At 34.6% G+C, this 12,624-nt stretch overlaps 1 protein-coding gene across 2 annotated transcripts in view; it reads left to right on the top strand.

Annotated features, from left to right (window-relative positions):
* LOC107442474 (fibroblast growth factor receptor-like 1) overlaps positions 1 to 12,624 on the top strand; it is a 42,856-nt gene that overhangs the window by 16,136 nt on the left and 14,096 nt on the right. The window contains exon 1 of one of the 2 annotated variants that reach the window (XM_043050850.2): positions 6,171 to 6,305. The exons of the other annotated variant lie outside the window; for it this stretch is intronic. The gene's annotated coding sequence lies outside the window, so the exon portion shown is untranslated. Of the gene's footprint in view, positions 1 to 6,170; positions 6,306 to 12,624 lie in introns of those variants that run through there. 2 annotated transcript variants of the gene reach the window in all.

The raw sequence follows: 12,624 nt of genomic DNA, 5'->3' as shown, positions 1-12,624 counted from the left end.
GAGATTTTTACGAAAGCCGTATTGTTCATTTGGTAAAAAATCTAGGAGAGGGTATAGCCTGTTGAGGATAATTCTTTCCATAATTTTTGAAAGGGAGGATAGCAGGCTAATGGGCCTATAATTTTCAGCGTTGAGATGGTTCCGTGCTTCCATTGTTTCGGAAAATAACACTTATTGATGCTTGCATTAAGATTTATTAACACAGTTTTGCATATTAATATATAAACTTAATATTTTTAAAAATAGTGGTGAATCAAAAAGTTTATAAATGCAAGGAATATTTAGATTCCCCTTACATATCACCTCAAATTTAAATAATTCATTTTTACACTAGAGGTTAACGAATGTTTGGTCGGATTTGATTTTATCTTTGAACCGGTAGCAAATTTTATCCTTTCTATTGCTTTCTTCCATTTACGAATTTTGTTTATCATAATTTTTTTTTTGTAGAACGTACAATAATTAATATCTTTTTATTAACAGAGAAATCGCAGCCCTGCAATTATATTTATCGCTTCTATAACGATGTTCGAAGTAGTTTTTCTACATAAAGGGTTAAAAGCAAAATAATGATAAAATGCAAAGTAACACACATTTTGCAGTCGAAATATTTCTGTGAAAAACACCACGCTTTTAACGAAGGCTTGACAATTACTTCACGTTTTGTTTAATATTTTATAGAGTGGTAGGTATTTAAAAATCAAAGCTTTCAGAATTTTTTTCACTCTAGAAGACCTTACCACGTGAGTTGGATCAAAGTAGCGTAGCGTATGAATTTTTAAATTATTTGTATGTAGTGGAAGGGAAAATAAGTTTAAATGAATAAAAAATAGTGTATTAAAACATTAACTTAACTACTACTGGAATGAAATTTTATAAAAAGCGTAGGATGTTGGCAGCCTTGAACTTAGTATAGAAGTGTTAGGATGCCAGCAAGTGACAGAAAATGCTAAAAGTGTTAGAAACTCGTTTCATTTCTATTACATCTCTTAAATCATTCAATCAATACCACGATGAAAATACCGGTTCTCGTCCGATCACCGAAGTCAAGCATCATCGGGTGCGGTCAGTACTTGGGAGGGTGGCCACCTGGGAACAACGCGTGCGTTGGCATAACTTTTAGGCCAGGATACCCTGGTTGGTAGGGCCCATGTCCAAGGGTTCGTGGCCGAAGACTCCCCATGCCGTAAATGATGACTGATGCACGTTGAATCTGTTGAGTCGCAAAGTCTTCCAGGTTCCCATAACAAATAAATACCTCTGGGTGTACTGATCCAGGAGTTTCCTTGTCTTCTGGATTGTTTCAAAATTGCAAGGCTGCGCAGTTTAACATTAGTAGTTGTAAACCCAAAATTGGATCAACTGTTCAACGACGGATGTAAAAAAAGAATCAAAACTACCACTATGACTTACATTTCATATTATTCATATCTAAAAAAAAAAGACCGTCCGACCCTGTTTTGGGTTTGAGACTACTAATGCAGAGATGCCAACTTGCTCCGCTCTGTAAAATAGTATTTTTTTGTGGTAGCGAAATTTAAGTTTCTTTTAGTTTAGTATTTTTCATTTTAAGTAATTTTTTCGCCACTAAATATCAAAAATTATAAGTATGATATAAAATACGACGTTTAACCCTTTCGCGCCGACTGTCACAAATACGTGACAGCAAAAAACCGTATCAATCAGGGTAAGAAGATAAAANTGGCTTTTAAGTCTGGTTTTATTTAATTGCAACTTGATTCTGATTTTGTACGAATGCTTTTCTGAATCACCCGTCCCCAAGGGGTTAAGCTTAAATCTACTGGTTACTATATTAAGAACTAGGGGTAACTATCTTTCTTGAACGAATTTTACTATATAATCTGCTACCACTTTATTTAAACTATTCAAGAAAGCGGAGCAGTTGGCATCTCCGCTTATGGTTAACTCCGTAGCTTTGTAATTTCGAACCTAATCTAGAAGACATGGGAACTCCTGGATGAAGTATTGGGAGAAACTCGCTGAAACTTACCCGCATTTGCCTTGCATAGAAAGGAAAACCATGAAAACCTCCCACGTTTAGACTGACGGCAAGCAAGGCTGAAAGCCTATATATATATATAACGAGACGGAAAAGAGCAAAAACTGGTACGAAAGGCACTTCATTGTAGCATTTTTTTCAAGAAACATTAAATTTCTGTAACTACCGTAATTTTTTTTTACAATTTTAGCATATATAAAAAAACAGCTTCCTTCTTTATAGAGAAGTAGATACAGAGATGCCAACTTGCTCCGGACAGGAAATATATAGTTTAAAGTGGTAGTTTATTGTGATTCTTGGTTTAATAAATTCAATTTAGTAGATTTTTATCCACCACTATTTCTAAATACTTTATAGGCTTATACAATTCACCACTTTGAAGTAATTATGTCATGCTATACCTTATAAAAAACAAGCAAAAATAGTTAAAAGTTTGCAAAATTTACTTTGCAGTATTTACCGTTCTTTTAATTATTTCGGCTTGTCCGGAGCAGTTGGCATCTCTGTAGATATAGCTGAATAATTGACAAAGAGAATAATTTAACTCCTACCGAAAACATGTTAAATCTGAAATGGGATTACTACCAGCTTTTCCTATTTTCCGTCTCGTTTTCACCCATGACGGCAAGCGGACTCTAACCCATGATTCGTCTACCGCTGAAGATATTTTAACTCAGCACTGTGGTCGGTGCAGACCGGATGCGGAATTCATATCGACGAGCCATCGCTATCATTCGAACCCGCTTAACCTTATTGGAAGACGAACTATCTACCCCCTGAGCCATCACGACTCAATTAAACTATTAATACATTTTTTATTTTGTTAAAAATAAACTTTTGAAATTGGAAATTCCGTGGTCGTTGGAGGATGTTAAATATACACGGTTGCCAACTTTCTACATTTTTGGAAAAATTTCTTCTAGTGGTGTCTAGAGGTAAATTTAATTTATATTTATTTTCCACACCACTGTATGCAATTGTTTCAAAAGTTTATAATACGCCTGCTTAACTTCTGTCTCTTATTGTGAAACCTTTAAAATATTGTCAAAACTCTGAAAGCTTTAGTTTTTAATCGTCTACTAATTTTTAATACTATCATTGGTTATTCTACGCCAGCACGTTGCAGAATTCTTCCTTACAGTTTGTGTCGATAAAACACATTAAGTGGTAGCAAAATTAGCATATAGTGGTGGCATATTATTATGCATATTTTTGATGAAAATATTTCTCGACGATAGCACATTGTTTATTGTAAAAAAAACAACAACTTATTATGAATTTTCGAAACTAAAATCGCAGAAAAAATAAGAAAATTTAATTATAACCTATTGCACTCTGAGTACTTTGAAATGCTGTTTGACATAACGTAAGCACTAATTCAATCAGAATTACATACCAGAAAATTCTAACGTATTTTCTGTAGGTAAAAATCAGTGGGTTACAAAAAACTTAAATACTATATTTTTAATTTTAGAGTGGAGGCCTTAGTGGTGACATTCGCATACCTGCCAACTTTCACTCTTTCCGATAATGGATTTTCAGAGTGGTTGTAAAACAATAAACGAAAAGCAATCTGACTCAAAATTATATTTATACTTTGATCCCGCTGAAATTCGCTTGCGCAATGATTATTATGCTTTCATATATTTATTGTAATTATTTATATGTAGTGGTGGTCAAACTCGTTTATAATTATCATTATAATTCAAAAAGTTAATTGGAATAACCTGAGTATTGCTACCACTTTAAATATGAAAATAAAATCTTCCGGAAAATCCGGAAGAGTTGGCAGGTATGCATTCGAGTGCAAAGAGGTTAAATTTATCTTTATTGACTATCATTACCATCTCTCCTTTTCTGATTCGAAGTTATTACATGTTCACATATTACATGTTACGCATGTTCACATGTGCCCCTATTGGGGCACATGTGAACATGCCTGGGGCACATATGAACAAGTTTAAGAACACAAAGCAATCATCATATTTTAAAGAAAAAAAATCTTTAATATAACAGATATAGATACGCATTATACTGAAGGGGTTGTAACTTGCTATGTGAATTTAAATTGTACAACAGTACTGTCAATAAGGAAATATTTTTTCAGCTGTACAATAATTTTTACGCTGTTGGGATTTTCGCAACTTCATGTTCCACAGGAGTTGTAATGGGCCTTTTCTTTCTTCTCTAATACTCTGTCATGATTTTTTTTCATTTTTTCTATCTTTTTATTTGTAGCTTTAACAATTCTTTCTTAAGTGTATCAGTTAATAAGCGTGATGCGAGAGCAACCATTTAATAAATAAAAAAAGTTTTTAAAGAAAAAAATTTATAAATTAATTATGGAAAATTAAATAATATTAACTTTAAATGCATGCATATTTTTTAAACTTATAATATTATGAGGATAATAATCTTAATGCTATGTAGGGGCACATGTGAACTGTTCACATCTGCCCCAGATGTTTTGTTCACAAGTGCCCCATCATCCTTCTTAAATCTAACTTGAAAAATTGAGAATGTTTAATTGAGCGAGAAAAAAATTTTTCTCATAAAATTACCTGAATGTTCATATAATGGTCTGCAATAGTTAATTTTAGTTTATTAGTTGATTTATACTATGATGTCACTTGAAGAAGCGAATGATTATAATATATACAACACCAGCTGATACAAAGAAATTGTCAGAATAGAACAAAACAAAATGTCTCATTGTTCTGAAAGTTTTGCAGAGAGGTAGAACTAGTACTGCCATCAATTGAACATTTTTCGAGATTTTTTATTTCAAATCATATTGGTAAAACATACCATGTTCACATGTACCCCCTGTTCACATGCGCCCCCCTCTCCCCTAAGTATTATTTTTTAGTCGTTTGAACTAATTTTCCACACCACTACATATAAATGATTTAAAAATTCATTATCAACGCCACAACATACCGACTCATTCGTAGTGAGGCTTTAGAAATGTTAGCAATATTACCAAAAATATTATAAGTTTTGTCTTTTAAATTCTCATCACTCTGTAAAATGTTTTGCAAAAAGCGTAGTAGAATAACATGAGCTTCACTACCATGTTAAATATGGAAATAAAATCTTCCGGGAAAACCGTAAGAGTTGGCAGCTATACATTTATTAACACGTTGAATGCCAAGCTAGGATTGCCCGTCTGGCCAAACAGTACATAGCCAGAGATGCCAACTTCTCCGGACACGCCAAAATAATTAAAAAAACGGTAAATAACTACAAAGTAAATTTTGCAATTATTTGACTATTTTTGCTTGCTTTCTAAAATGTATAGCATGACGTAAGAACTATAAAGTGGTAAATTATATAAGCCTGCAAATTATTTAGAAATAGTGGTGGATAAAAAATCTACTAAAGTAAATTTATTAAACCAAGAATTACAATTGATAAACTACCACTTTAAATTATATATTTGCTGTCCGGAGCAAGTTGGCAACTCTGCATAGCTACAAACTAAACATTCAAATGTTAGACAGATTTTGCTAGTTTTTTAAAATGTTTAGCATAACGAAAAAAAAGTGGTGAATTATATAATACTGCGAATTGTTTAGAAATAGTGGTGGATAAAAATCTACTAAATTGAATTTATTAAACCAAGAATCACAAATAATAAACTACCTTTGAAAATATTTATTCGCTGTCCGGAGCAAGTTGGCACCTCTGTGTATATAAATAAAACTATCTTTGTGTGTTTTATATTGCATTAATTTCTTCAAACCATTTTAGTAACGATAATAATATTAGGAAAAAAATTAAAAATATACTGGAATTATGTGTGAATCTAATAATCTTGGCGTGACCCCCGTGGCGCTACGTACAAACTCAGTGCCGGTCACCGGTGACCACAATGGCATTCAACGTGTTAAAATAATAAGCTCTCAGAGTTGCAAAAGGTTGCTAACTTTACTTGTTCTCGAAGTACAGTTCTTTCTAAATTGAAAACTGTGAGAAAAACCACTATCTCGAAATGGCGGAGCTGTCGGAATTTTGCACTAGACTTTTCCGAAGTCTATGATGCGCACGATAGCATGTTATCAATATTTATTTATGTTCTAAAATGGTAGCCGCTGCAAATACGGTCGGAACACAATATCGCTATTTCTCAGGTAAATACACTTTGCCCCAAATGATAACACGCGCCTCCTTCAAGATAAGTTGCAATCTACTATGATAGGCGGTAAATGATTATCCAGAGAACATGTTACGCGGAATTTGATTATCCCCTTGTCATAAATCATATTTAAAAAAGACAGCAAAGGTAAGTTTTTATTGGCGCATTTTTTTTAATGCTTCTCTGATTTAAGAATTTTAAGTGCAAAAGTATATGGTTTTTTGGAGTGTTATTATTTTTTTTTTATCTGCTTCATAGAATTGAAAACCATTGGTAAATTTAGTGGCCATAAATCATTATTGTTTTTTTCTTGAGATATGAATACATTTTAAGAAGTTACAACAGCAAAACATCATTTGAGTTTCTTGTTAATTCCTTGATTGTTGAGATCTTTGGTTTTGAGTGCCACTCGTAATCTCGTGCGTAATACAGTAATATAGAGACAGAATTCAAATTAGTTGTAAGGGAGAGAAAATGACAGCAAGCAGGATGTGAAGCCGAGTAGAGTTGACTGAAATTAAGTTTCTTCCTTAGGTTTTTCGTTTAGGGACAAGATTAAAATAAAAATTATTTTCAGAAGACATAATTTCAGAAGGTTTAATTCAGAAGCCAGGATGCCTACTGCTCCACTTTCTGCCAAAGTTTTAATGAAATGGTACCAATTAAATACCAAAATTTGTAGAATAAGGGTAATTACACCAACCTTTTAAAAATGTCACTACGATGTGACTGTAATAAAATTATATTTCGCATGACACTTATTAACTTCATATTACTTAAAATGGAAAAAACTAAGCTTAACCCGTTTTGTCCCGAATTTATATATTGAAATGATACAAAAAGTGGTTTTATGGAAAAAGTGGTATAATATATTATCGAAATTAATTGATTTTCCTACTGTTAGGGCATTCAAAAAGTCATTGATAGATCAAAAGGTACTTGCTCCTTATAATTCTAGATCTAATCNTTTTTCCAAAGTGCGAGAATTTCGCGAATTTTGAAATTGATTTATAGAGTGCGCGCATTTCTCGCGGTAATCATTTTTTAATGCGAGAAAAGAAAAAAATATGCGAGATTCTCGCGTTCTCGCGCTGTAGTGAAAACACTGGTGGTATAATATATTATCGAAATTAATTGGTTTTCCTATTGTTAGGGCATTCAAAAAGTCATTGATAGATCAAAAGGTACTTGCTCCTTATAATTCTAGATCTAATCAGAAATAACTAAATCATTCTGGTATCTGAGAATCTTTTAATTCACCCAGATAAATGAAAATGCTGAAAAAAGATTCCCACCGCAATGAATGTCTTTGAAAAAAGGAACTGTCCTAAATATATGACGCTGGGCGTTAACCGGTTAAAATATAACGTAAGTTTCTTAATCAGTAAAAAAAATATTTTTTCAAAGCCAACCATATCGGCCAAATATATCTGTATTAAAGTTTTGCCCTACCAGATGTCTGAACTGTAAGGTTGGACTGAAAGTAAGAAAAAAAAGAGGAAAATCTGGTAACGAAATCATTTTATTAATAGCTGGATTTTGTGAGGAGTACAAAAAGCTTTTTTTTTATTAATTCTTAGCTAACCATAACTGTTTAATTGTTCGTAAAATCAGTGTTGCACGGTTATTAAAGTCGTTAAAAAAATCTTGGTAGTCAAAACTATTTTAATTTTCTTAATAATAAATGATAATAAGAACTTTTCAGGTTTTGCTATTGTCCGCCTTGACAAGTATAAGCTTTCAGCCCTGCTTTCAATTTGTATTTTCTTCTTGCATTAATGTAAATTTGACTATCACTGTTTTATTTATCGGCGTTGAACAGCCAACGACTATCAATGACAACTCCGTAGCCTTGTCATTTTGTCCCTAACCCAGGAAAGAAACTCCTACATCAAGTATAGGAACAAACTAGTCTTCGTGGAGGACTTTTTTGATGGAACTAATCCGAATGGATTTGCGTTACATGGAAAGGAAAAACATGAAAACCTACCACGGTTAACCAGACGTCAAGAACATTCTAGCCCATGATCCGTCAACCAACGAGGATATATTACGTCAGTTCTGTGGTCGAGGCTAGATGGAAGCAGAATTCGTATTAATCAGGTCAATACTAGGATCCAAACCTGGGTCACCTCGAAGCGAACGATGTATCCCATGAGCCACTTCGGCTTTAACCAGCACTGTTTAGTCCCGCAGCGGACTGATCGTTAAGACACGGTTCCCAGCAGATCACCGAAGTCAAGCATCACTGGCTGCGGTCAGTGTGCGGGTGGGTGACCACTTGGATCAGTTTGCGTAGGGACCGAGGGTGTGCGGTATGTGTCCTCGTTAATCTGTGCTACAGTAAAGTGCTCGATTTCGCGCGCAGGTCATCGGGCTACCGAAGCGGGGGCGCCATTCCCTCCGCAGAGGATCAAAATCGTGATGGCATGTCTTCGGATCATCCTCCGGGATGTTTCCCAGACCGTCGCCAATAGCCCACTGTGCAGCTCTAGTGCGACGTAAATTAACAACAACAACAACAACAACGAGCACTGTTTAATATTTTATTTTGTAACCGTCGTTGAACAAGCGACCCAATGTTTTGGGTTTACGACTATTAATGTTCAACTCCGTAGCTCTGAAATTTTGAACTCAATCCAGAAGACAAGGGAACTCTTAGATTAAGTATTGGGAGAAATTTGCCTTCGTAGAGGAATTTTTGATGGAACTAAACCGCATTTGCGTAACATGGAGAGGAAAACCACGAAAATCAGCGAAGGTTAATCACACAGGATATTTTACGTCAGCCCTCTGGTTGGTGCAAGGCAGATGCGGAATTCGTATCTATCAACAACAGCAGGGATTCGAACCCGGTTCACATCACTAGGCTCTATCCCATGAGCCATAAATAAAAGAAAACTAGCACTATTAAAATTTTCTAGGCTAAATAAGGACTCTGCTCCCAACTGACAAGTTTAAGCTTTTAATGGATGATATTAGTAAAATGGCGCATCATGGCAAATTAGCATTTGTGTTCACCGTTTTATTTCACATACATTATACGTACGATACTTGAAAATTAAGAAAAGTAATATTAAACGTAAAAATAAAATAAAATAAAGTTATTACAGAAATTTTCCCAGCAACCATACAACATAGTAATTCATCTAATTTTAAGGAGCCTAAGCTCCCTTGTGTTGGCAATTTCAAATAATTAAGTCAAAAACATTTTTCATTCGAAATTGCGCATAAATTTGCACCATTTTCTCAATCAGCAAAGAGGGAGCTGACCAGTGATTACAAAACATAAGAGCCATGAATAAATGTTACGAAATAACAACTGTTATAATAGTGGTTTATCATTTGATAAGAAACTTTATTTTCTATGACGAACATCCCATTATTCGAAGAGTAGCCTTAAGCGATTAACCTATTCGTGACGAGCAAGTCATGTATGCATTCTCAGAGAGTTGAAAATCAGGATGAAAAAAGATAAAACTGGTAGCCAAACTATTTTTTTAAGCAGTTTATTTGTGTCCGGGGTAATAATAGTTTACTTTATTTAATTCACTACTGCGTAGTTCGAATTAAAAAATTTTATAGTTTAACACTTTTAATATGCTAAGAGTGGATGTGTTAGATTTAAAGTAAGAGCAAAAACAAGTCTGTCAAATTAGCTATGCCTAAACTTAAGCTACCGATTTTTTATTTTAATATTGATTCGTATTCATATATGACTTGCCCGTCCCGAAGAGGTTAAGGGATAAGTTCCCACTTGCTTCTCTCTGAAGGATAAATTTAGATAACTTAATTTTTATTTGAAAGTAAAGGATTGGGGTTTATAAATTTAGTGTAGTGAACAACACTACAAATTATCAAGTTTGCTAAAGTTTATAGTTTTTTCTAATGGTTACAAAAATTGAGTCCTGGTCCATCTGCGGCCTGTTGGTTACCTTACCAACCCGCTATAACCTGGATGCATTTGACGACGTCCTTCGCCGATTTGTGAAATCTGTTCTGCAATTTGACAAGGTTTTATGAGCCATCGTTGTAATAAGTACACAAATCTGCATGCTAGAGTAGAACGAAAAAATGAATTTGTGAATTTCAGTACGCCTTACGGTTGCCTCTTGTGATAAAAATAAAAGCGACATAAATTTTTTTTTTAAATTGCTTATTATCTTCCGTTAGCGCATCGTACTTGAAATCAATAAAAACTTGAAAACATGTAAAATTGAACAGAACTTTTGAACTAAACAAACTTTAGTTTTAACGTTTGTTCAATGGTTTTAGCATCCGAAATATATTAAATTCAGCCCAATAACTTAAATTTTGCTGTCGCAAAACATTTGAGAGAACACATAAGTTAACCAATTTTCTGTATTTTTCATTGTGTGTTACTCTTCAAATTAGATATGGACAACCTGAAACTCTACTCATAAAGATGGCTGCATATAGAGTTACAACACAACCATACCATGTATTCTACCGTAGTTACCATACCCAACAAACAATCCAATTTTTTAATATGGTTTTTTCATATATATACTATATGTTTAAACGAAGTAACATTCTGTGGTTTAGTGCATTGTTAAAATTACGTTTTATAAATCTACTATAGTTTGTTTAAGCTAAGAACTCCTCCCGCCACAAAGTCTAAAGCCGTCAGGTGCTATGGAAACAAGAATGTCTCATTTTAGAGAGGGTAGCTTCACTCTAGGACTAACACAATAGACCGAAGAAAGAGATTCCCTTTCTCTCGCCGACCTGAGCCGAAACCATTCCAAAACAGTAACCCCTACTTAAATAGTCGTACCACATTACCATGGTCACCGCCACAGTTCTAGTCGAATTTTGGGGAAGTTCTTATTTTAGACAAACTATACGCATTGAATGTCTGATTTTTTGGCAAAATTAGGCTTAACGGATATAGAGTGCAGGGAGTGTGTTAACGAAAATGTCAACCCTCATTTATAAAAAGGTACCTGTAAAAAAGCGCGTTAGCATGTCTTTATATCCAAGTGAATTGATTTTTCATAATCGTAGTGGTAGTTACGCTATACAAGTCCTCTACCAGAATTTTATCAGGGATAGAATTCGGTGAACAGTTTAATCAAATTTACTAAATTAAGATTACTATACCAAGAATCAAATATTAAAGTATAAATTTTGAAGAAATTTGTCCACGAAACGTAGCGAATGGGTATTTTTCTACGATTCGTAGATCAGTTTCGCTAATTACTTTACTTTGAGAACTAGGGGTAAGCTTAGGCTTGGCTCCCTGCTACTAGAACTGCGATCGCGAGTTTTCGAAGCTATGTTAATAGTCTGACACAAGTGTCATTCTTATAATTTTTAACGTCATAAATAGTGGTGACTGAAGTCTTTTTGTTATAATATAAGTAAAATTACAAAAACTTTCTTACTTTTATGTATATTGTTTGCGTATGAAAGTATTCGAGCATACACTGCTCAAAACGGATATTGTAAGTCTGGTGCAAAATAACAGTATAAGCAAATTTTTTTTGTATGAAATGGAATAAGAGTTTGCAATTATTTACAAATTAACAAATGCAAATTATTCTTATTTTCATACTTTACAGTATGTAAATTTTAAGTCGAAGATGACGCTTCAGCGGCAATCGAATTTAATTTGGCTTTCAACTTAATGTAAGAAAAAGCGTTACAGAATGATGGACATTCAGTAACCGAGTTGTTTCGATAAGTGCGATGCCTCAACGAAGTCATTTAACCGAATCAGATGCTTGGAAAGGTGTTGCCCGGTTAGGGGGGGGGCAAACACAAGCTAAAGTAGCAGAAGCTATTAAAAGCTTTACAAAGTGTGATTTGCAGGATCTGGAACAGTTTCTTTGGAGATCGGGAATGAAGATCAGGGCAAGGGCGTAGATTTGCAACAGCGCCCAATGACGACCGTTATTTAACGCTAACGACTCGGAGACGCAGAAATATGAATGCCATTTTTTCATCATCATCTTCGCTCGGCTACTGGCACCACAGTTTCAACGCAAACTGTCCGAAACCGCTTTCACGCTGTAGGTCTGTATGCTTGCCGACCTATAGTGTGTGTCACGTTAACAGCAGGGCATCGTCGCGGTCGCAGGGAGTAGACAAAAAGCATATGGACTGGAGGAGAAATGAATGGCTCAATATTTCTTTTCACTGTCGAGTCCCGTTTTTGTGTTCATCCTGATACTAATAGAGGAATTTTCATCTGGAGGAAACGTGACGCTAGAAACAATTCTGCGTTCGTGCACGAAAGTGTCAGATTTAGCGGTGGGAGAGTGATGGTCTCTGCTGGCACCTCCACCGATGGACGCGCAGATCTCTATATAATTCGAAATGGAGCTCTGACCGGTCACCGATATAGGATTGAGATTCAGAAACCTATTGCAGCCCCTTAAGCTTCAGCATATGGAGATAACTTCACGTTAATGGACGACAATTCCAGACCATGTCGTGCTAA

This window comes from Parasteatoda tepidariorum, chromosome 6, assembly GCF_043381705.1.
Source record: "Parasteatoda tepidariorum isolate YZ-2023 chromosome 6, CAS_Ptep_4.0, whole genome shotgun sequence".
In the NCBI taxonomy this organism is placed as follows: Eukaryota; Metazoa; Arthropoda; class Arachnida; order Araneae; family Theridiidae; genus Parasteatoda; species Parasteatoda tepidariorum.
This window is presented reverse-complemented; position numbering and strand designations above follow the sequence as displayed.